The sequence below is a fragment of the Pteropus medius genome, unplaced genomic scaffold, assembly GCF_902729225.1.
Source record: "Pteropus medius unplaced genomic scaffold, Ma_sr-lr_union100, whole genome shotgun sequence".
NCBI lineage: Eukaryota > Metazoa > Chordata > Mammalia > Chiroptera > Pteropodidae > Pteropus > Pteropus medius.
This window is the reverse complement of record NW_024349801.1, coordinates 17,741,086-17,764,221: the sequence shown is the minus strand read 5'-3', so window position 1 is coordinate 17,764,221 and position 23,136 is coordinate 17,741,086. Positions and strand designations below refer to the sequence as shown.

General features: G+C 44.9%; 1 long non-coding RNA gene across 20 annotated transcripts in view; it reads left to right on the top strand.

Moving 5' to 3' along the window:
- The window catches only part of LOC120623021 (uncharacterized), a 560,047-nt gene that overhangs the window by 90,502 nt on the left and 446,409 nt on the right, over positions 1-23,136 (top strand). For 19 of the 20 annotated variants that reach the window (XR_005658636.1, XR_005658629.1, XR_005658630.1 and 16 more), the window contains one exon: positions 2,670-2,825. The exons of the other annotated variant lie outside the window; for it this stretch is intronic. This is a non-coding gene — a long non-coding RNA (uncharacterized LOC120623021). The remainder of the gene's footprint in view (positions 1-2,669; positions 2,826-23,136) is intronic. 20 annotated transcript variants of the gene reach the window in all.

Genomic DNA, 23,136 nt, shown 5'->3' with positions numbered 1-23,136 from the left:
CGAATTTCATCTCAACCACTTTGTAGCTTCCTGACCTTGAGCAAGTGGCTTTCCTCTCCAAGTTTAGCTTCGTCAGCCTGCCACAGGGAGTCACTGTCAATGCCAGTAACACACCCAGATCATTCCACTTTTCCCAGGCAATTGAAATTTAGTTCTGGAAGATTCTTGGGCAGTGCTGTTACTGGGAATACTTAAGAGCTTCCGGCCCCTTTTCAGTCCCCTTATTTTCTTAGGAACTGATTTCTGTGTTTTCTGACTAAAACAGGCCTATTGAGAAAGACAGACTGGCTTCTCTTTCTGTAAACATATCTGTTTAAGGGCTGCACTTCGGTTTAGTTTCTGTTGGTTTGGGATACGTGTGCAACATGTGGGATTTTTTAGGCTGCTTTGGTCTGCTTTTAGACAAAATATCTCGACAGTACATTCCCTATCTTGCCTCTTGAGGCTGTCCTTGGGAGGCCCTAGGGATTTGCTGTCCCTGAGCCTTTGCCGCTGTGATCCTCTGATCCTGAAAGCCCACTAGGGTCAGCCTGCCCAGCTACCGGCCTGACCAGGAGTCTGGAGCTACCCAGTCTCAGAGAAGGAAGGCTCCTCAGGGACCACCCAGTTCCCGTGCCTGTCGTCACAGAGATCAGGGTTGGGGGGACTTGTCTAAGTCCCAGGGCAAACAGGTGGCAGAGGTGGGTTGGGTTGACAACTCCACTCCCTCGGCCCCGTGTCCTGCTCTTAGCTGGGGCCTCGGGGTCCCTGAGTGTTGCAGGCATCGCTTATCCAGGTGAATCACTCCTCACGCCTGCACGTCTCTGTGTAGATCACAATGCCCACTGCTGGCCCAATTCACAACTTAGCCTTATGACCACCCAGGCTGCCTGATTTTCAAACACTGGGAAACACAAAGCCAATCAAACAGACATTTCTCAAACTCCAGTTCTTCTCCTGCCTTGGTTCCTGGCTGAGGGGGAGGTTGTGCTGTGGGAATGCTCAGGAACCCTCCAGGGGAGGCAGTGGGTTCCAACAGCTGTCGATCTGGGGAACTTAAATGACAACTTCTCTCCCAGTCTCCACGCACAGCCTGCCCCACCCTGGGTCTTGGGAGCATTAGCTTGTGAGTCAGTTTCTCAGTTTTCCTAAGAGGAAATGATATTCATTGTATTTGTTGCTGCTGCTTTAACAAATCACCACAGACTCTGGTTTAAAACAATACAAATTTATTTTCAATTCTGGAAGCCAGAACTCCAAAGAGAGCCTTACAGGGCTAAAATCAAGGTGTTGGCAGGGTCGGTTCTTTCTGGAGACTCCAGGAGAGAATTCATTTATTTGCCTTTCTAGCTTCTAGAAGCAGTGGATTCTTTGGCTGTGGCTCATTTTCTCACTTTCAAAGCCAGCATCTTAGCATCGTCTTTCTCTGAATCTGTTTTTGTCGTCATATGGCCTTCTTTTCTGGGTCAAATATGCCTCTGTTTCTTTCTATAAGGATATTTGTGATTACATTTAGAACTCACCTGGATAATCCAGGATAATCTCCTCATCTGAAGATCCTTAATTTAATCACACCTGCCAAGTCCCCTTTACCATATGAGATAACATTTATAGGTTCCAAATATTAGCATGCAGACAACTTTGGAGACCATCATTTAGTCTACCAGAGTCAGTTGATGTCATGCCCATTTTACAGACGTGGAACTTGAGGCCTGGAGAGTTTAAGTAGTACAGGAAATTGAGATCTGCTGCCTGTTCCTTAATCCTAGGATGGGGCTTTTTGAGGTCCTCTGGGATCTGCGGACTGCTCTTTGAAAGCAAATAATCTGACACTTTCTCACTTTTGGTTGCTCATTTTCTGGGGGTGGGGGTCGCTTCTTTTTTGCTCATTCAAATCTCAGACAAGCTTCCTGTTTTCCTTTTCAATAAACTGAAACTAGTAACACCTACCTACTGACCTTGCTGGAAGATTTCAATAATGAGAATGTAAGCCCCTAGTGCATGTCTCAGATGATTAGTTAATGCATTTGCCCTTCCTTCCTTCCTTGCTTCCTTGCTTCCTTGCTTCCTTGCTTCCTTCCTTCCTTCCTTCCTTCCTTCCTTCCTTCCTTCCTTCTCTCTCTCCCTCCCTTCTCCTCCCTCCCTTCCTCCCTCCTTCATCTCCCCTCCTCCTTCCTTCCACTCCTTCCTTCCACTCCCTCCATCCATAGTGGATATGGTGGAGCTCTGCCCAGACCTCCTTTCAGGGCAGGTACTTCCATCTCTGAGTGCTGTGTGAGTGTTGAATGCTACTGACTCACAGCTGCCCCCTTCTGGGCAGACTTGCCCTTAGTCCACCAAGGGTTGCCCAAAGTGCAACTGCCCTGGAATGCTCCCTCCCCGTGCCCCCACTGCCCACTCTGTTGACTAAAAGTGGCATGCAAGGCTGGTCTCCTTCTGCTACATGGGACCAACTTTTGGTGCAATTCATGCTCCAGGCTCCCTGCAGAATCAGGCCAGTCTGCTTGAGGTCACATCCTTCTTGGCGCCTGCCCTTGCCCTGTCCTGCTTCCTTCACTGCCATCCTGGGAGCCCTCCCCACTGACTCAATGCACCTGACTCCTGCCGCAGGATCTGCTTCTTGGGAACCTACCCTAAGTCACTTTCCTTCTGCCTTTTAATTTTTTCTTCTTCCCTCTTTTTCGTGCTAGGAAATCAGGAGAGTGTCATTTCATGGAACCAAGTTAGGGAAGAGTGGCCAGCGGCATCACAGGAAGAGAGCCGTCACAGAGTCAAGACTGAGGAGTGCTCATGGCCTTGGCATTTAGAAGGTTTATTGGTGACCTCCTGTCTAATCGAATATCAAGGTACAGTTAAACTTTACCTCCTTTCTTTATTGCTGCGTCTGTAAATCTTGTGAAAGCAATCTCTGATGGGAGAAAAATGCCAGGCAAGCCAATTCCCCTATCTTAGCCTTAGTTTTCCCACCTGCAAGTTAAGTTTTTGAGCTATATGCTCTATCCAAAATTTTATGATTCTAAGACCATGTGCTTGTGTGACTTTGTGCAAATAACAGTCCCACGGACCAAGCTTTTGATATGTGCCCTAGTGCAGTGCTGAACAGAGGGTGTGAGGTATCTACTTCAGTCCTTCACCTTGTGATATAGGAGGTGTCTTATCCCCCTTTTATTATTTCACCTGTTTGTCTATATGCTGAGGCCTCCTGGGTTTATATCTCTAGCCTGGACCTCACTTCTTAAATCAGCTGGCTTTGGTCTCTATATCTTCTAACCATAAAAGCCCCTGTCTTGGTCAGCTCAGGCTGCCATAACAAAATACCATAGCCTGGATGGCTTCAACAACAGAAATTTATTTCTCATAGTGCTGAAGACTGGAAGTCTAAGATTAGGATGCTAGCATGATCGGGTTCTGGTCAAGGCTTTCCTCCTGGCTTGCAGATGGCCTTGTTGTGTCCTCACATGGTGGGGAGAGAGGGAGAGAGAACAGGCAAGCTTTCTGGTGTCTCTGTTTTATAGGGGCATAATCTCATCATGAGGGCTCCACCCTCATGACCTCATCTGAACATAACTGCCTCCCAAAGGCTCCATCTCCAAATACCATCACACTGGGGTTAGGTCTTCAATATATGAATTTGGCAGGGGGACTACAATTCAGTTCATAGGAACTCCTGACCAAAAGAGAATGAAATAATCTCAGTGGGGCTCAACCCAACGTGAGAACTCTGGTAGGTACTGTGAAACATGCTTCAGAGTTATCCCCAACAAAGGGTGAGGGAGCTGGGGTATTTATCTACCAAATCCTGTCAGCCGTGAGTTGAGAGCTGCTTCCAGGAGGCACTAGCTCCCTGGCACTTCCGGCCTGCCCATGTGAGCTGAGCATGCTCCTGTGGCCAGAACAGGCCTTCAGGCAGAGGTACTGGTGCTTGTAGTTGAATTTTTCGGGTCTGTAGCTCAGTTGTGGTAAATGCTGAAAATGGGCAGGAAGCTGCCAGCATCTGCTAGTGGGTCCGAGGGCTGAACCCTGGAGTTGTCAGCTTTCAAGTCTGGGCAGAGGAGGGCGTTCTACAGTAGCTTCAGATGGGGCAGTTTCAGTGGAGTGGTGGGTGCAGAAATTGCTAATGAGTGGGTGGTGGGAGCAGAACTGGAGTGAGGACGCCTCCTGAGTTAAGATGGGAGTGTGGGGTCTAGAGAGAGGGTACTGGTTTCAGGATGGCTGACCCAGGAGCGTGTCTTTGCACTGATGGGACCCTTAGGGGTGAGGGAGTGGTGGGTGAGACAGGATGGGCGATCCAGGGAGAGAGGACTGGATAGGAAAGTCTGAAGACAGAGCAGAGGTCCAGACGCATGTGAAGTGACTGGTCTGTGCGATGGAGGGAGCCTCTCCTGAGCTGTGAGAAGAGGGAAGAAAAGGAAGTTTGATTTGGTAAGGAGTTTGGTTGATGTCTTCTGTATTTTTCAGGGAAATGTAGGCATGGTCAAGGCACAGGAGTAAAGGGAGAGAGGTGAGGGCATTGGTATCGTCACCCTATTCTTTTATTTATTTATTTATTTTTTGAGTGGAGTAAGAATAGTTTATACAGAAATACTTCTCATAGCTACCAAAATGTTTGCATTTTTCTTTTGTTGAAAATAAATACACATTGAATGCTTCCATGCATTTGTTTACTCATGGTTTTTGAAATTACTTATTGGTTCACTTGTCAGCATCATGTGCATGTAGATTTTGACCCAGCAATTTCATGAAATTTGACAACTTTCATGTTTGAAAGGCCAAAGGAGAAAATATTAAAGAGAGATTAAGAGCCAGAAAAAAAGGATTCCTCAGGCGGTAGGAAAGGATAAACAGCTAACATTTATTGATCCAAGACTGTCTGTTACAGGGTTTTAGTCATTTACTTCTCCAGTTCTATGAAGGAGATATAGCATTATTGTCCTGGTTTTACAAATGAGAAATGGGAACCAAAGAAAGATATTAAGTAACTTGCCACAAGTTGTACAACCAATAAGTTGCAGAAATAGGAGAAGTTCTATTCCAGTGCTTACATCAGACTTACATATCTTCACTTAGCCTTGCCATCTGACGCTCCTCTGTATTATTTCTATCATTTTCTATCATATAAATCTTTTCCCGAGCTTTATTGAGATATAATTGATATAGTATGTTTGAGGTGTTCAAGGTGATGGTTGATACATGTTTATGTTGCAAAATGATCACCACATTAAGGTTGGTTAACACCTCCATCACCTCACATAATTACTATTTCTTTATCTGTGGTGAGACCATTTAAGATCTACTCTTAGCTACTTCCAAGTATCCAGTGCAGTCAGTGTTAACTAGTCACCATGCTATACATTAGATCCCCAGAATTTACTCATGTGATAACTGAAAGTTTGTACCCTTTGATCAACGTTTCCCATTTCCCTTACCTCCTAGCCCCTGGCCACCGCCATTCCCCTCTCAGTTTCCATGAATTTGATACCCTTAGATTCCACATGTAAATGAGATCCTACAGTATTTGTCTTTTTCTGACTTATTTCACCATCGCCCCATTTCTTTGGTCCTGGTGCACCATGAAAGCTCAAACTCAGAAGACCTGCACAGCGCCAAGAGATCAGATGGGGCTGGTGTATTTCTTTGCAAATTCCACACAAAAAATCCCCATTTCCCACAAACAGATAATTACATGTTTATGGAGCTGATTACCAGATTACAATGATGAAAGGGAGAATTATTCAGACTTGGGAAGTGACTTATAATGATAAATACCTATTTTTCTCTCCTTCAGTCTTACTGGAAAGAAAAAGAAGCAAAACAGGTTGGATATCATGGAATGTTCTTTACTTGCTGCTTTGCTATGGTTTTCAAAAATAGCATTTTGAACAAGTATATTAATTTGAATTGAAGTCCTTTTGTACCAAAATGATGGGTCTGGAAACATATAAAATATATTTTTTGTTGTCTTTGATATAAGATGGATTCTCAGACTGTCCGACGTGACAGGAGACAATTTTATTTTTCTGACGAGAAATAAAGATGACTAAACAGTCTGATAGTTAACGTTATGAGTTGCAGTTAGACATTGTGACACTAAATTTGGAGCGTGTTAATAACTTTTCCAAGTTCCCAACTTATCTCCCGTGCCTGCTAAGCTGTGTACTTCTACATAGTTTATGGTTTTAATGTTCTGTGGGTTTGTCCAAATCATATGATGATGAAATCCCTCTCAAAGAAGATTCAGCTGTGGCATGAAGAACGACTTAATTCTTGCATTAAACTTAAGGGTTCTTTGTGCTGAAACTGAGTGCTTGGACCTCGTGTGTTTCCTTAGGTGGGGGTGTGGAGAGGCCAGGTAATTTGGTCATGAAAAACAGTTTGTAACTTTGCAAACTCTGTACTTGTGCATCAGGGAGAAATTTAAATTTCATGTACTGTATTCTGGAAGGATAGATACTGACAATATGAAAGGTTTTGGTCTCAAGGGGCTTAGAGAGGTGCTCCGGACAATCACGTGTGAGCATCTTGTCTGCCATTGCTGATATTTTTCATGGCACACTTGAGACTGGCTTCTTGAAGAGTTCTTGAGAATTCTGCAGTTTATTTAGGGTGTTATATCCCAGATTGATGATTTGGGACCAAGAAGTGAGCAAACCTAAATGGAGGCAGTGGTGTGGTTTGGTGGAAACAATCTCCTGGCCAAGAGCAGGGGGTTCCCGCCTCGACCCTGACTTTGATTCCTGTGGCAGTGTCTTTTTCTGGAACAGGAGAAAGTCAAGGGTCAGGATGGGAACTTCCCAAAGGTTCCTCCTAGCTCAGATATGTTAGGATCTTATAACCGTAGATCTGATCTCTGTTCCTCCTTGCCATCAGCTTTGTCACCGGGGAATCTTCAGAAAGAAGGCAGGGGTGTCTTAATGAAAAATCCATTCACACACTTTGGTGAGGCCCGCAGACAAGGCAGGGAGAGTCAGGGGACAGAGGTAAATGGGAACCCTGCTAGGTTTTTAGTTACAGTTGGTGGTTCAGGTTAGAGAGGGGCCTTTTCCTTTAAAGACAGGTTTTTTTTTTTTTTTTTTTTTTAAGTTTATTGGGGTAGCATTGGTTAACAATTATATAATTTTCAGATGTACATTATAATTTGACATCTGTATATTCTGTTGTGTTAACCACCTAAAGTCCGACATTTCTTTTCAGCTACCATATTTGATCCCTCTTTACCCACTTCCACCTCCCTCCCCCCCCTGTATTTAACCCCTTTGATCCTGTCCACCTCTGGCCTCCTCCCTCCCCTCTACTCTCTGGTAACCACTACTCCACTGTCCATGTCCCTAATTCTCTATTTGTCTTGTTCACTTGTTGCTTTTAGGTTTATATCCCACATATAAGTGATATCATGTGATTTTCAACTTTTCTGTCTGGCTTATTTCACTTAGCATGATTATCTCGAGGTCTATCCATGTTGTCGCAAATGGCAGTATTTCGTCTTTTCTTATGGCTGAGTAATATTCCATTGTATATATGTACCACAGCTTCTTTAGCCAATCATCTATCATAGGACACTTCGGTTGCTTCCATGTCCTGGCCACTACGAATAATGCTGCTATGAACATCGGTGTGCAAATATCTTTTTGGATATGGGTTTTCAAGTCTTTGGGGTAAATACCCAGCAGCGGGATTGCGGGATCATATGGTAGATCAACTCTTAGGTTTTTGAGGAACCTCCATACTGTTTTCCATAGTGGCTGTGCCAAATTGCAGTCCCACCAGCCGTGTATGATGGTTTCTTTTTCTCTGCATCCTCTCCAACATTTGTTATTACTTGTCCTGTTGATTATAGCTATTGTAACAGGTGTGAGATAGTGTCTCATTGTGGTTTTGATTTGCTTTCCCTAATAGCTAGCGATGTTGAGCATCTTTTCATATGTTTGTAGGCCATTTGTATGTTCTCTAGGGAGAAATGTAAAGACAAGTTATTTTTAATGGAAAAAAACATACAGATCAGTTTTTAGGCAGATCCGATCAGTGGCTAATACGCAGGGTGTGGGGGTGTGGACAGGGTGATGGGGGTATGTCTTTCTACACCACCTCATAGGCCTCTGCTTTCTTAAATTGCACCATGGTAGTGTTATGTTAATATGGAGCAAACAGTTGTCAAGGGATCTTTAAAAATTAGCAACTGGGCTACAAAATGCAGGGTGACAGATTGGTGCCCAGGGTGCTGGGAGAAAGAATAATTTACAGCCTCCAAGTGAAATCTCAGGTTGTTTGTTCTTCGTCTTTGGAAACATCACACAACATTTGCAGCATGTGTTGGATATATTAACCTCTTGCTAATTTTGGAAGCTGCCATCAGCCCCTCCACCTCCCCTCCTCAGCTTCAGTAAGAAGGCAGACTTGAGGAGCAAGATCCAGCATTATCCCAGCGTGTGACCTCATTTCGGGGTCCCCAGAGGGGTCCTTCTGGGTTGCCTTCTGGCCTGGAAGCCCCACGAGAGCAGGGACTTGTGTCTATTTTTATTTCTGGTGCCTGGCATATAGTAGTTACTCAGTAAATATTTATTGCATGTGCAGGTCCTGGGAGCAACATTAGCATAAAGAGCAGACAAGACTTGGAGGAGATGAGGGGTGTGGGACTGGGGGATTTGTTGCTCACATTTTCCTTACAGCAGATTCCCTCCTGTCTTTGGAGCCCTGCTTTCCCCTCTTCTTCCTCATCTGCCTTCAGTGCTGGAGGTCGGACAGCTGAATAGCAAGACTGGCAGAAATGCACTTTTTCTGCAGGTCCTGCATGGAGGGAATTCAACAGCAAGTGTGACTCTCCCTTGAGCCTCCCAGAATCAGCTCCCAGATTGGACTTCCTCAAGGCCAACATGAGGGTCCTTGGAGGGAGAAGAGCCACCATGCCCTGGCCTGGCCCAGGCTTCCCAGGGTAAGGCAGAGAATGTCTGCTGCTCTCATGTTTGGATGAGAAGTAACGTGTGTTTCTGTGCTCACATTCTCACATGGACATTATTCAGCTTTTACTAATTGGCTTTACAATTTTCTTAGTAGTTAATATTCATCTGTCAAAGATGGAAGCATAAATAAATAACTCCGGTTCGAGCACACCTTCTTATTAGGCCATACATCATGTTAGAAAGTTCGCATTCTTTAACCAGGAAGATGAAATTAGAAACATCTTGAAAAAGCCTTCTTGTTATCAATCATGTCATCTTGAACATGTTCCGAAGCTTGCTGCTGGCATCAAGAATAGATGTTTTATTCAAAAGAATGTATTTAAAGAAAATGACAGCACTTTTCCATTTCAGCTTTTTAAAAACAGGAAATCTTTCAAGTCTTCCTGATGATGAGAATTCCAGAGCCTTGGCAGATGCGTGGAGTGGCTCCAACCTTCTCTGGATGCGCCTGAAAGGGTCGAGAATTTTCTGACCCTTTAGAAAGGGAGTGGGGACAGGGCAAGCTGCTAATGGTTTAGCAGAACGTCCTAAGTCTTATGTGGCTTTGAAAAAGTCACTTGCTGCTCTTTGGGTTCCAGTCTATTCATTTATAAAATGAAAAGGTTGTGTAAGATTAGTGTCTTAGTCAGATTGAGATGCTCTAACAAATAATCATAGATTGAAGAACTTAAATAAGAAACGTTGACTTCTCAGAGTTCTGGAGGCAGGAAGCCGAAAATCAAGGTGCTGGCAGATTTGGTGAGGGTACTCTTCTTGGTTTGCTGATGGCTATCTTCTTCTTGTCCCTCATCTGATGGAGAGCAGAGAGTAGGATTCTGTTTCCTCTTTTTATAAGGGCATTAATCCCATCATGAGGGCCCTACCCTCATGACTTCATCTAACCCTATTACCTCCTAAAGACCCCAACTCCAAATACCATGACATTGGGGGTAAGGATTTTCTGCCCCTGGCTCACTGCTCCTCCCGTGGTGGGGACACAAGACTGGACATTCTCCACTGTCCCTCCAGCTCTGACCTGCTTGACTACAGGAGAGATGAGATGAGGGTATCATGTGGTTCTGTGTAGCCAGCTCCCTCTTTTGTGGAGGGCTCAGGATCTCTCTCCAGCCCCAGCTGTGCCTACATGAAATCCCACAACAGAGTCTGTGCAGTAAGACGATCCCTGAACTGGGAGAACATGAGCTTAGCCCCAGCTCTGTCTACCCCATTGCCCTTTACGGCCTTGGGTAAGTCACTTCCCCTCCAGTGGCCTCACTCTCCCCATCCATGAAACAAGGCAGTTGGATGGGCTGATCTCCAAGAGCTAAGATTTAGTCATCTGGGAGTTAAAAGATGGTTAAGGCCCGTATGTATTTCTGTAAAACAAATAGGACTTGATCTATTTTCCTAAGCCCACATCCTATAGAGCAGTGTTTTCCATATTGGAAAGATAGTTTAGAATCTGCTTATCTGTCAAATGATTCCAGAAAACATAGGGACTCAATCCATCAGGTTCAGGCCCCTGGTCAGTGAGAGAGGTCATTCTAGGGGCAAGAACCCTCAAGCTTTCTCACTCCCTGATGGTCCTGAAGAACAAATCTCAGAGTCTGCAAATTCCACTGAATTGACATTCCATGTTTCCTGGAATGCTGGACCTGAAACAAATGTGATTTTCTAGTCCAGCTTCCTCACTTGACAGTTGAGAAAATAGAGGCCCTGGAAGAGGAATTCACTCACTCAAGGTCACACCCCAGATGGTGGCAGAGATGGGACTAAAGTCCCTCCACACTCCCTCTCCAGGATCTTCTCCACATCCCTGAATTTGCTTCTTGTTTGAGAGCATTAATACAACTTCTCAAAATGTACAACTTAATTTTGAATTCTTTCCCTTCTTTACGCATAAACATAAAGTTGGAGTTAGTAAAAATGCATAAACAGTGAACCTACTCTCTAAGCCATATGCTGCTAACCACACCCATCTGCCTCACTGAATTTCCAACATGACTGTCAGAAAATCACTATGGACAGTTTGCCAAACTCTTCCCAGCCAAACTTCATGGAACATTAATAATGTTGAATGTGTCTACGACGTTGCATATGAGTGAAATGGGTCGATTTATGGCAAACATGTCTCCCTGTCAGCCTCCATTTAAAAATGAGTTATAGAGGGCAGTGGTCAGCACAGACACAATTAGTATAGATCCCAGCACCTAAGAGCCCACAGTGCGGTCCGGCAGGACAGCTATGCCTTGTAAGCAAGATGAGACTATCAGAAGGACTGAGATAACCAGCAAGTGCTATGGGGCCTCAGCGGTGGGGAGCACTTCTGGTAGGTGATAGGGGGCAGGCATGTGGACCAGGTCTTGAAGAGGGGAAGGATTTGGGCACATGTAGAAATGTGACTTAAGGCCCAAAGTCGATAATGCATAGTGCACATTCTAGAAACAGTGGATAGAAGTGGAGAACTGATTGAAAAAGCCTGGTTGGAGCCCACATGTAAAGGCTTCGAATGCCAGGCTCAGAGCATCAGCTCTCACCGAGAAAGCAACCAAGTCACTGTAATAATGTGATTGATGGAGAAGGGAAAACATGGACTTAGGAGAAAAGGCGGTCTGAGGTTCAAATCTTAGGTATTCTGCTTACAAGTTGGTGACTTTTGGCAAGTCATGTAACCAGACAGCTCTGTAATAGAACATTGATCTCTTTTACAAGATAGTTCTAGGTTTATATCACTTTTACAAAATGAGAATCAACACAAATTGGTATGTATTATATCACGCATGTGCTAAGCTTTACATAACTTGCATTATTGAATCTTCAAAATGACTTTCTGGGGGTAGATACTGCTATTATCTTGTTTACCAGATGAGGACCCTGGGGCTCAGGCATACTCCCCTGGTTTATACTGCCCTGTGTGAGAGAGCTTCCTACCCATGTGATGATGTCAGGCTGTTGCCCACGGTCCAGTGTGGCACCCATATGGTCTTAGGAGCCAAGCATGTGCTAATGAGTGTTTCGCAGGAGCTAACTTATTTAATTTTTGCAGCAGCCCTACGAAATTGGTATATTGCTTCTCCTGTTATATGGATGGGGAAGGTGGTGCCTGTCCCCTATCAGACAGACAGCTGAAACCTGGAGATCTAAGGTTCGATTGATTTATCTGCACTGTGTCACATGCCCAGAGACTCTGACTTAATTTCCTGGGGTGGAGTTGAATATCAGTATTTTGTGAGGCTCCCTGGGTGATTCTGACATGCAGCTGGGGATGAGAACCCCCTGGCCTGGTGGCTAAGCTCATAGTTTCAACCAAGACATTAAAAATGAAAAAGCCCTGCACTTCTTTATTCATGGTGTCCATGGATTCCCAAACCTAGATCTTTGTTCAGTAAACAGACTGGCTTCAAATAAAATAAAATTTGAATCATATTGTTGCTACTATTGTTGATGTGGCGTGATTCCTAGAAAAATTTTTTCAAAAGTGTAGATACACTGGTACCTTAATAGGCGTGCCCATGGCAAAAAATAGTGTTTTACCATCTGTTAAGTTTCTGTTATCACCGGCCAATAAAGCAAACTTTATTTTCTAAAGATATTTAAAAGAATATGAATTGCGGGGTTCCTGAATGGTAGAAAGTGTGGGCCTTAGTAGGAGAAAGCAAGTTTCATCATCATTTCTTCCCTCGGAGTCAAGGACCACTGTCAGAGTGCTCTTGGGGGTACTGCAAAGGGATATCTGCTTTTCAGGACTTTGGATTAAGGAGGTGAGTTTTAAAGTGAATTTGTAATGTGTGAATTCGCCTTGCTGCTTTCCTCTGTTTCTTGGGGCCAGGTGCTCCCCTGAGTTCATAAAGGACACTGGTGTCGGTTGGTGCCTCAGCCCTCTGTAGTACTGCGTCCTATGCACATTAATAAATGTCTCGCTTTCCCCGGCTCCCCTGGCTTCTCTGCTGGCATTAGCTCGGTACGCATTCTGGCCACCACAAGAATAGACCTTTCTGTGCTTCTCAGAGAGTATAATGTTCCTGAAGCGTTCAAGGAGGGAGGCCCCTGGCTGCCACGATGTGGTGTCATTCCTCCAAACTGTGATTTCAAAAAAAAGGGTGAGTTGTTTGGGTGAATTCCATGAATTGAAAATGGGTCTGGCATCGGGCACTGAGGTCTGCCCATGCCGCTGAATACTTTTCTGTGGTCTGTTCAGAGACAGTGTTTGCTGTTGCCCCAGAGGCTTTGCATGGGGAGGTGCAGCCTTTACCACCTCCAGAGGAGGGACTCGCCTCTGTACCGTTTCAGTGACGGTGAGAAAAAAAACAGTCTTGTTGTTTTGCTAAAAGTAACAATAATAACTGTAATGATCAGACCTGCAACTAGCTGTAAGTGTCCGTGCTGTGCTAAGCAGTTTGTGAATGTTATTTAATTCTCACCACAATCCTCTGCGGCAGGTTTACTTTTAGCCCCATATTAGTGGTGAAGAAACTGAGGCTCAAAAATTCGACAAGATGGTCTTAGGGGCAGAGCCATTTTTTAACCTGGGTTTATTTCTAAGGCGTGTGAACTTTCCTCTCTTGGAAGTACAGATCCAGGAAGTTATATAAATTCAGTTGAAACACGCCTCTTGGAAATTTCCCGTGCTTCGTTCGAAACTGTTTTCTGGAGGGAGAGGAGGGCATGTGCTGCCTCTTCCACGTGATACCCTTTCATAGGACTTTCTGACGTCTGCTCATGCTACTCCTGTGGTTTCCCCTCTCAAAGCTGAACGGCACCCGTTCCTTTAACCATTTTTTGCTGGGCCTTAACTGTCCTATCATGTTGTCCATTTGGTCAGTATTATTCTTAAAACGTTCCTAGTTCCAAATATAAAACTGAAAACAAGATCCATTAGGGACATTTTTTAAGCAAGAAAATGTGAAGTTTCAAGTTTTAGAACTACAAGGAATCTTAAAGACAATGTGACCCAAGCCCCTCCCCCCACTCCGATTTTATATATGAGAAAACTGAGGCCCAGGAGGGAGGGGGCAAACTGCCCAAGGTCACTGACCAAGTTCGCCGTGGATCTGCATACCCTCATTTTTGTTATCTCTCAAGCGAGGACCATAGGACTGCTGAAAGAAGGAAACGAGGTCAGTTTGTGACACAGTTAGTCTAGTACTTGTACACAGAGGTGGCCATATCTTGGAGAAAAGTGGTGAGGGCTGTCAGTGGGGGAGTGGGATGGACGGAGAGGGGAAAGATTTGAGAGGTAAAGCAATGGAACCTGGTGATGGACTGTGGGAGGAGGAGCTGTCAGAGATGGGTGACGCCTAGGTTTCTTGGTTTCTGTACCTTTGAAATGGGTTTCAAAGGATGAATAGGGATTTGCCCAATGCGCCGGGCAGGGGGAGGCTTTCTACCCAGAAGGAGTGGTCATGTGAAGGCGGAGGTGGTAGAGCGGGGTGCATTAAGGCACACAGCAGGCACCCTCCCTTGGATGTTGGTTACTCTGGTGGAGCACAGACAATATAGGGAGAGGGCATCTTAGCAGTAAGTACAACTAACTGCATAACAGTGGGGCGAGACAGTGAAAATCAATGCTTGAAACGATGTTTGAAAGACATTCCAACACCTTTGTTTACTGACATCTCATGAGCTCCATCCTGACGCTCTGAGCCAATGAAATTTAAGCAGCTATCTTCCCTCCTGACATTTTTGTCCCCGATGTCACCTGAGCTGAGAGCATGATTCCCATAGAGCAGGGAGCCCCAGGCTTCTAGCTCTTCCTCTGACCCTCCTCTTTTATGGCTGTTATCAGACCCTGGATCAACACTGGGGTTGGTGAGAGCGCAGGACTCATTATCAGAACTGCCAGAGTAATTCCAACCATTTTTTCATTCCTCTCCTAAAATTACATTTTAAACAAATTTTAAAAGCATGCTCATTTCTGACCAAATGACAGCAGCCATTTATTTATAAAAATGCCATTTATTTTGGAAGGCGAAACCAAAGTCTTTATTTTTTCCCCCTGTTTTGGTTTTTTGAACTTTCATATGTTCCATTTCCAGAGCTGATCCTAGGTCTGGAGGTCCTGGTCCTGGGGTGGGGGTGGGGGTGGTGTGTGTGTGTGTGACTCCGCATAGACTTCTCAGCTCCTCAGAAGCAGAGCTGAATGGGTGACCTGGAACCAGCCATGCCTGAAGCCTCTCCACTTATTGAGCAGGTCTGACTTACAGCTTCTGTGCCCTCCCACAGGGACGCTCCGGATAAGCAGGTCTGAGCACACCAGTCCTGCCCCGCCAGCTCCCCATCACTCTTCCCCACTGTACAGTAACCTGTGGGGACATTAGAAACCACAGGGTGCTTCATTCCAATCTCTGGGCTTACAGACTTCCTGGGGCCAGAGAGTTTGCCACCATAGGATCTAAAGGAGCCATCGAATGGCATGTTTCCTCCGTATCGTTCCAAAGTTGCCCAGGTGGAGGATTCATCACCAGACAGAGTAGATTGCACACCACTGAGCACAAACCCTGCCCCATGGCTTGTGTGAGCTCTGCATGTGCACCATCATCTCTCTTCATTGTTTTTACAACCTTGATGGTCCAGAGAGGTTCGGAAACATGCCTGGAGTCACACAGCCAATGAGGGATAAAGTAGGGCCAAGATCTGGAATGGTCTGGCTGCAAAGGTGGTGGTGAGCTTAACTCTGGTACAGTTACTGTCCACAGGATATGGCTAAGACACATCTACATTGTATCAGTTATAGAAGGATCGAGTTATTTTCCTAAATACCTGTGAGCTGGAGAAAGAGTGAGGGGTCATCCCGTGAGGGCTGGGCCTCTCTCCAAAAGGAATGAGGACACCAGGGGCACCAGAGGACAGGATCAGTGATGGAGAGGGGCCATACATTCTCATCAGTGCCGTGAGTTTAGTAGCCTGAAGGGGGGAGAGCACAGAGGAATGTCTGAACTGTTAGAAACTAGCTAGTCCCCCATGTCCCCAATACATAGCTGTTACGTAGTGGCAAATTCTGTTTCGATATAAGGAAAGACCCTCAAATGTTTGTGATAGCCAAGTATGGAAGGACGTGACTCAAATGGTAGTGAGCACTCCATCACTGGAAGCATCCTACTATATAAAAACAAACCACTTGCCTTAATGAGGATTCAGTATTCACTAAATGTATTAGGCACAGGCAGCAATGACAGCCTTTTAAGCCTAGCATAAAACTGAGCCAAAGTTTTAATTAATTTCTCAAAGATTTCAGAAAACATTAGAGACAGATATAAAATTTCATATGTAAAGATGTTCTTTTCAGCACTGTTTATCATATTAAGCATCAAAAGCAACCCAAATGTCCCAACACTGGGTACTGTCGAGGCAAAATAAGGTACTGTTATATAATATTAATTTGTCTTTAAGTTGCAATAAAAACCACATAATTTAGGTGGAAAAGGAGGGTGAAAGTTGTATAAATGCACATATGCGAAAATACATGCATATATACACAGACACATATAACTTGATCTATGAAGAGGAAAAAATAAAGTGGATAAACTGTATCAAAATGTGAGCAGCGTTAATGGTCTGCTGGCGAGATAATAGGGGCGAAATACCAGTTCTGTCGACTGCAGAGGTTTTCACCAGGGGCCTGTATCACTTTTGTAATCAAAGCACAATGTTATTTTTGAAGACTAGAATGACATGGGAAAACACAATATGGTGTTTAGTGAAAAATGCAGGATGCAAAATCTGCATGTATTATGACCCTAATTATGCACATAAATTTAGTTATTTATTCCCTATTTGTTTCACAGAAAGTATTAAAGTATTGAAAGCAACATGGAGGAGCACACCTGCATACAGTCCCCATCCCACCCCCAGGGGAAGCCTAAAGCAAGAATTTGAAAAATCTAATGGTTGTCCCTGGTTGTGTGGGATTCTGGATGATTTAGTTTTCCTACTTTATTTTCTTCATTATTTTCCAAATTTTGTCTTTTTTCTATTAGTGTTCTTATAATCAAGAGAGAAGCCCCAGAAAAGCCCCAAACAAGTCCTGGAGCATATTAGGAACCCGACGACAGTTACTTTTCCTTCCTGACTGCTCCTGCCCCTTCTTGTCCCGACTGACTGGGCATTTGCCCAGGACCTTCCCAACAGTGACAATGAAGGTCTGCTTGGCTGTGTGCTTTGGGAGAGGGCTGGGGTGGGGGGCAAGGTTACCTGATCACTCTCCTCTGGGGCAGAAAGACATGTACCATTCCTAGGTGCAGCCAAGGTTTCTGCCAAGTGTGACCCTAAAATGTGCTTGGTTGTCACTCTGGAAATTGGCTTTGGAAATCCCAGGTCTCTGCGGTGGATTTCGGAATTTAAAATGCTTTGTTAAACACGATGCATTTGGATTCTTCAGCTCAAGCAGAGCCTTGTCATAATCCCCAGAATCGCAGTGAATGTAAACAGTTGCTGATGACACCCCTGGTGTGCACATCGGGTTTACTTATACTTTTATAAAGAGGTAATTTGCAACAGTGCAGTTAATCCCACTATGCTTCATAATTTAAATGTCTCTAGAAAACGATTGCTGACATGCAACTGATTAACAGCAGCCCTTAGTGCCAAATTAATCAGCATCTAATCCAGAGTATATATTAAGATGGAATAAGATATATAAAAAAAACCAAAACCTTCTCCCCAAACCCCTCCCCTGTTATTTCTAGAGAATGCCCAATTTCTGTCTGCAGTTTGAGAGTTTGACTAAAAGCTGTGTTTGAATACTTTACTTACGTGAAAAAGACACATACATGATAAATTGTCCAAACATGAGCGTGATTTTTCCCGTTGGAGAAATTGAATGATCTCCTTCCTTTGATGTGGTTGGGAGGACCTGTCACTCACTCTGCCCACAGTTGGGGAGGGTAAAGGAGAGGGAATCCACTTCTGTCTCCCCGTGTTCTAGAAAGACGACTGCCAGTCGGCATGCTGGCATTCCCAGGAGCCACCCAGTCGCCTTCTTTCCCAAAGCATAGTACATTTTTGGTTTCGCCTTTTTTTTCTGTGAGCGACCCTGTACCCGTCTAAGAAATTCCTTTAAAAAAAAAGTTAGCCAGTCTTTGTTGTTATTGTTTGACCAGAAAACAAAATCAAAAGCCAGAAATTCTGGTACACATGTGCTGAAGGAAAATAATTTTAAGATTTTGAAGTTTTTAAAAAGTTCTTTAAAAAACATGCAGAAATTAAGTAGTTAAAAAGACTCATCTCCTCAGGATTCCTACTAAAAATAAAAGTGATGTTTTCAAGGAAAACATGTGCTGAATGGTATGTGTTCAGGGGATTTCCATGTAGGTGTGAGTGGATTTTCCTGCTGTCCTCAGCAAAGGCTCTTAACGTTACACTTCAATACATCCTGATGCTAAAACGTAGCCCTGGGGCCGGATAGCAAGCATGGACCCTAAATCGATATTTTAATGTTCTTACTGAAGGTTGCTTCTTACTAACCAGCCTCCCTTGCCCCTCCTCACTCCCTGGGTCTGACCTCCTCTCTTAAGGCTCAAGAGTGCCAGGGCCAGGGTGGAGGAGGGCAGAGGGCGACTCTCACTTCTTACCTGGGAGAGACCAACAGCTGCCTTGTGTGAGCCTCATTGCTGGGCGACTCTCTGGCAGGGTCACTTTCCTACCGCTCGATCAATCCCCGGCTATTCATATCTGAAAACCTTTCTCTCTTCCTTTTAAATTCATTTTCAAAGGTTATAGTCCATGAAACGATGCCCTGTCTCTCCATGAACTCAATTTTGGCTTTGTAAAATTGAAAGCCATGGCTCATAGGTGGGAAAGGAGTGTCTCTTAAAATAAATAATTACATCATACACTCGCTGTTTATTACCAATATGTATCAAAAGTGGGACTTGGGTTTTTTTTTTAGCTATCATTCCCTGTGTCCAGTCTCAGGGAGCTGGATTTCTTAGTGTTCCCTCTGGAGAGAAGTGACTTCTAGTGGATCTTAAGGGCACAAGCCTGTACCTAGTGGTGCTATTATCTAGGATGGTAGTTTTCAAACTTTGTCATTCTTTTTCAAAGCAGCAGAACCTTAATTTCAGTGATATATTCTGCAGGCAGAGACCTCATTTACAGAAGACTCAAGCCGGAGGAAAAACCAGGGCACACTTAACACCAGATTGCCAAAGGTTTAAGGTTAGCCGACCTAGATATCTGCATATCTTTAAGTAATACTCCAGTTATTTATTCCTTTCACAATGGAACATGAAAGGTTAATGCTGGGATTTTCTGCTTTGATAGAGTTCTTGATTTCACAGGTCAAGGTAGACTGGTCACCTGTGATTCAGGTATTCAAAGCAGAACTGTTGAGATCAAGAGAGACCAAGGACCCAGACTTCTCTGTCTACCTGTTCCCAGTGTAACCAAATTACACAGAAGTTCCTCGTAGAGTGTTAATCGTGATGGAGTGCTTGCTGTGTGCTATATGCTGTGCTAAAAAGGTCACATGCATGTCAACTTATTCAGTGCCCACATCAATCCTAGGAAGTAGGTACTCTTTTACTGATAAACTCAAGTTCAGAGGATGGGTAACTCATCCATGGTCACACAGTAAGTAAAGGGCACACCTAGGATTTATACCTTGGCAGTGAGACTTCAGTATCCACATTCATAAGCATCACCACCTGGAGCCAGCTTTGCAAACTCTAACTTGGTACCGCTGCTTAATCCTATTTCTCCGTCCTGCTTCCTTCCCTAGCTGTTCATCCCATCCCATTCCTTCCCCTTCCCCCATCCCGACTTTTCCCTCTTCTCTCTCGTCCTCATCTGGAGACAGTCTGATCCATTCCTTAATCTCACTAGGATGCCCAGGGGCTGCCGACACCCATTCTCACTGTTGCTTAAAAGCAAACATCACTAGGGCCAGCTCCTGGCATCTGCTCTAGGAAAGATAAGGCAGAAAGCTTATTCCCCCAAACTTCCCAGGAATGTGCAGAGAAAATAATTTGTGATGTGTGACATGAAACACTAAACTCCTCCTGAATTTGAAGCTATGTCTTCTCCCTGGTGACTTCTGGCTGGTTTTCCACTCCCACAGCTGTGTCACATGTGCCTATTTGAGGAGGAACTCTCTTTTCAAAGGAGAACTGAGTTGGCAGAAGCTCCTCCCAGCTTTTTGCAGGCCGAGACACTGAGCTGCTTCCAACAAAGAAGCCACCTTGGCAAATAGTTTGCCTAAACTCTGATGCCTCTAAAATAATCTTTTTGGTCACCACTCCGGCTTCCCCTACTGTACCCCACGGCTGCCATCGTAGGCCTCCCATGTCCATCTTGCCTTGTCTCAGTCTGGTCAGATGGAAGAGGGGAGGTGCCGGCAGCAGGAAACAGCTCTCACATCCCTTAATTTACCGCTAGTCCTAACATGGAGATGCTGGACTCAGGGGTGGTGCAGTGGGGTTTGGTGGCAAGACCGGCCCTGGAGATGAGGCTGGGACAGTGGGCATCGGGGCAGAATCTTTAGCTTAGGCAGAGAGGTCACAGAAGATCCACAGGTGGCCTGTGGATGAGGGCAGGCAGGAGAAGAGCTAATGGTTTGCTAGAATGTGGGCTGTGGGAGGACAGGCAGAGGTGTCTGGTCAGTGCTTCAGTTTACTGGTCATGACAGAATGAACCCCAGCATCTTGTCTCTCGGCTTGCAGTGACTTTTATCTCTTTATCCTTTCCATGGCCTTCCTGGTTCATTCAGAATGAATTAGACCATCCTTCTGCTCAGACAACATTTGACTTATTCCATCATCTAGTACAGTCCCTCCTGCCTCCCTAGCTGAGACTCATGTACATTTCTATACTCTGTCTTTCCATCTCAAGCCACCATGGGTCATCAAGCCCTTAATGGAGGGGGCTAGTCAGGCTTTTGAGAGCCTCCACCCATCAGCTCTGGAGATCCTGGTGGAGACAGGTACTTGAGGAGGGGACACTGGCCCCATAGTATGTGAGTGGGCCTAGTGCCAGTGGCTAGAAGTGAGGGACAGAACAGTTGAGTTGAGTCACAAAGCAGAAGCAGATGTGAGGGAGATGGGTATAGCAATTTTCACAATTAGAACTCTCTGGTGGCAAGTGACAGACACCTGACTTCATCTGTTTTAAGTGATAGAGGGGACTAGACAGCACTGGAGTAGCCACAGATTTGAAAAAGAGTTTCTCTCCATGTATCTCTCACCATTCCTGGGTCCCACTCTCTCATCTTACAGACACGCTTGTCTAGACAGATCCTGATAGGGATACCTCCGTACATTTTGCATGAGGCATCTCCCCTCGCTTCACTCTAGTCCTAGTCTTGACTGAAAGCCCCGACTACACATTCGTTTTCTGTAGCTCCAACTTGAAAAGTCTCCGGAAAGCACCTAATTGGCTTAAATCATATGAGCATCTTGGGTCAATTCCTCATCTCTGGGTCTCAGTCTTCTCATGACTTAAATGGATAGGTGGAAATAAATGATCTCTAAAGATTCACTGGGTCCTAATGTCCTGAGGGAGATGTATCTTTTTATTTCTGTATCCCCAGAACCTAGACCGGGCACAGCAAATACCACACTGTGGATCTCCTTAAATGAGTGTGAATGAGTCTGCTTCTTCCCTCACATTCGTTATTGCTCGGGCCCACTGAGAACTGGATTCTGATAATTTCTCAGGATCCATGAGTCCTGGGCCGAGTCTTGGATTGGGACACGTTTATGATGCAGACCAGGTTGGGTGAGATTTTTCTCCAAAGGAGCAGCAGTAGCAGACTGTGTCGGATGGCCTTATGAGAGCATTTCTCTCCATCTTGGTTCTGTCTTCCAGAGAGTGTAGAGGGATGGGTGTCCAGAGAGCCAGTAATGAACCAGGCAAGGCCCCAGGAGGAGACTAACAGCTCTAACCTGAGTGCTTTGCCTGAATCAAGGCTGAGGGCACTTAGGGATATCCTGTGTGGACAATATGCCAGCCCACCTGTGAGTTCCAGTTTCTGATGCTGAGGGAAACCAGACGGCAGAGTTAGTTGGAAGTGAATGGTTGGGGGAGTTAAGAAAATGAGCCACTCTTTCATCTCAGCCCCATTTCCTCTTCAGGAGGCTAAGAAGGGCTAATGAATTTGCCATCAGAGAGAACAATGGATTCACAGTGCGGGCACCTGAGGTCGAATCCCAGTTCTGTCTCTCACCTTATGTGTGTCCTTGGACAAGCTGGTTATCCTCTTTGAGCCTCAGTTGTTTACCATCTGTAGGATGGACCCAACAGCATAACCTACCTCACTAAGTTGTGTCTGCATAGTAAATGCACACATGTTAAGTTTAAGTCATTGCGCCATTTTTGATTAATCCCATTGCTTCGTGAAAAGTTGTATTCTAAATTCATGGTTCTTGTTTTGTTCCTGAGTGTGTTAGCTATGGGTTTGTCTTATATGGCCTTTATTATGTTGAGGTACATTCCCTCTGTACCTACTCTCTTGAGAGTTTTTATCATGAGTGGATGTTTAATTTTGTCATATGGTTTTCTGCCTCTGTTGAGATGATCATATGATTTTTATCCATTTTGTTAATATGAGGTAGCACGCTGATTAGATTTGTGGATGTTGAACCTAAATTCATAGTTTCTGAGTACGTAGAGGCCCGAATTCTCCACTCAAAGATGTTGGGGTTCCAGATCACATTTAATTTGGCAAAAGGACTCACTGCCTTAAAACATATCAGCAACTGATGGTGAAATGGAAGGAACGTGAGTTCTCCATTAGCCAAGTCAGGTTCTCCACCAGCAACTCAAGCATTCAGGGTTGTGGTGTGGACCAAGGATGACTACCATGTCCAGGGCCCATGATAGGTGCTTCCCTGTGTGAGCTCACTGATACCCACTGAAACCCTGGGAGGTGAATGAAGCAGCCTGAGCTCAGCGAGGGTCCCATGGACAGTAAGGGGGCAGAGATTTGGGATTCAGGTACTGTTCCCTGGGACACATGTAACTGAGCTGCCTCGTGTGCCATTCAAGACCTTATGTATGGGGTAGCTTCTTCTGTAGTTGATAGAGGCATGTGGCACCATGTTGGTTTTGGGAAGGGCTCTTTACTACTCCGGTTCGTCCATATCCTGCCTCCCACTTCACTCCCCATCCCTCTGCTCTCTATCCCTTGCTTTTATCCTCTCTCTGCTCAGTTTTCTTTCTGATTCAGCCATGACCCCCAGGAGACTCCCGGCTTATTATCTATTATCTTGGAATGGCTGAGGAGGAAGAT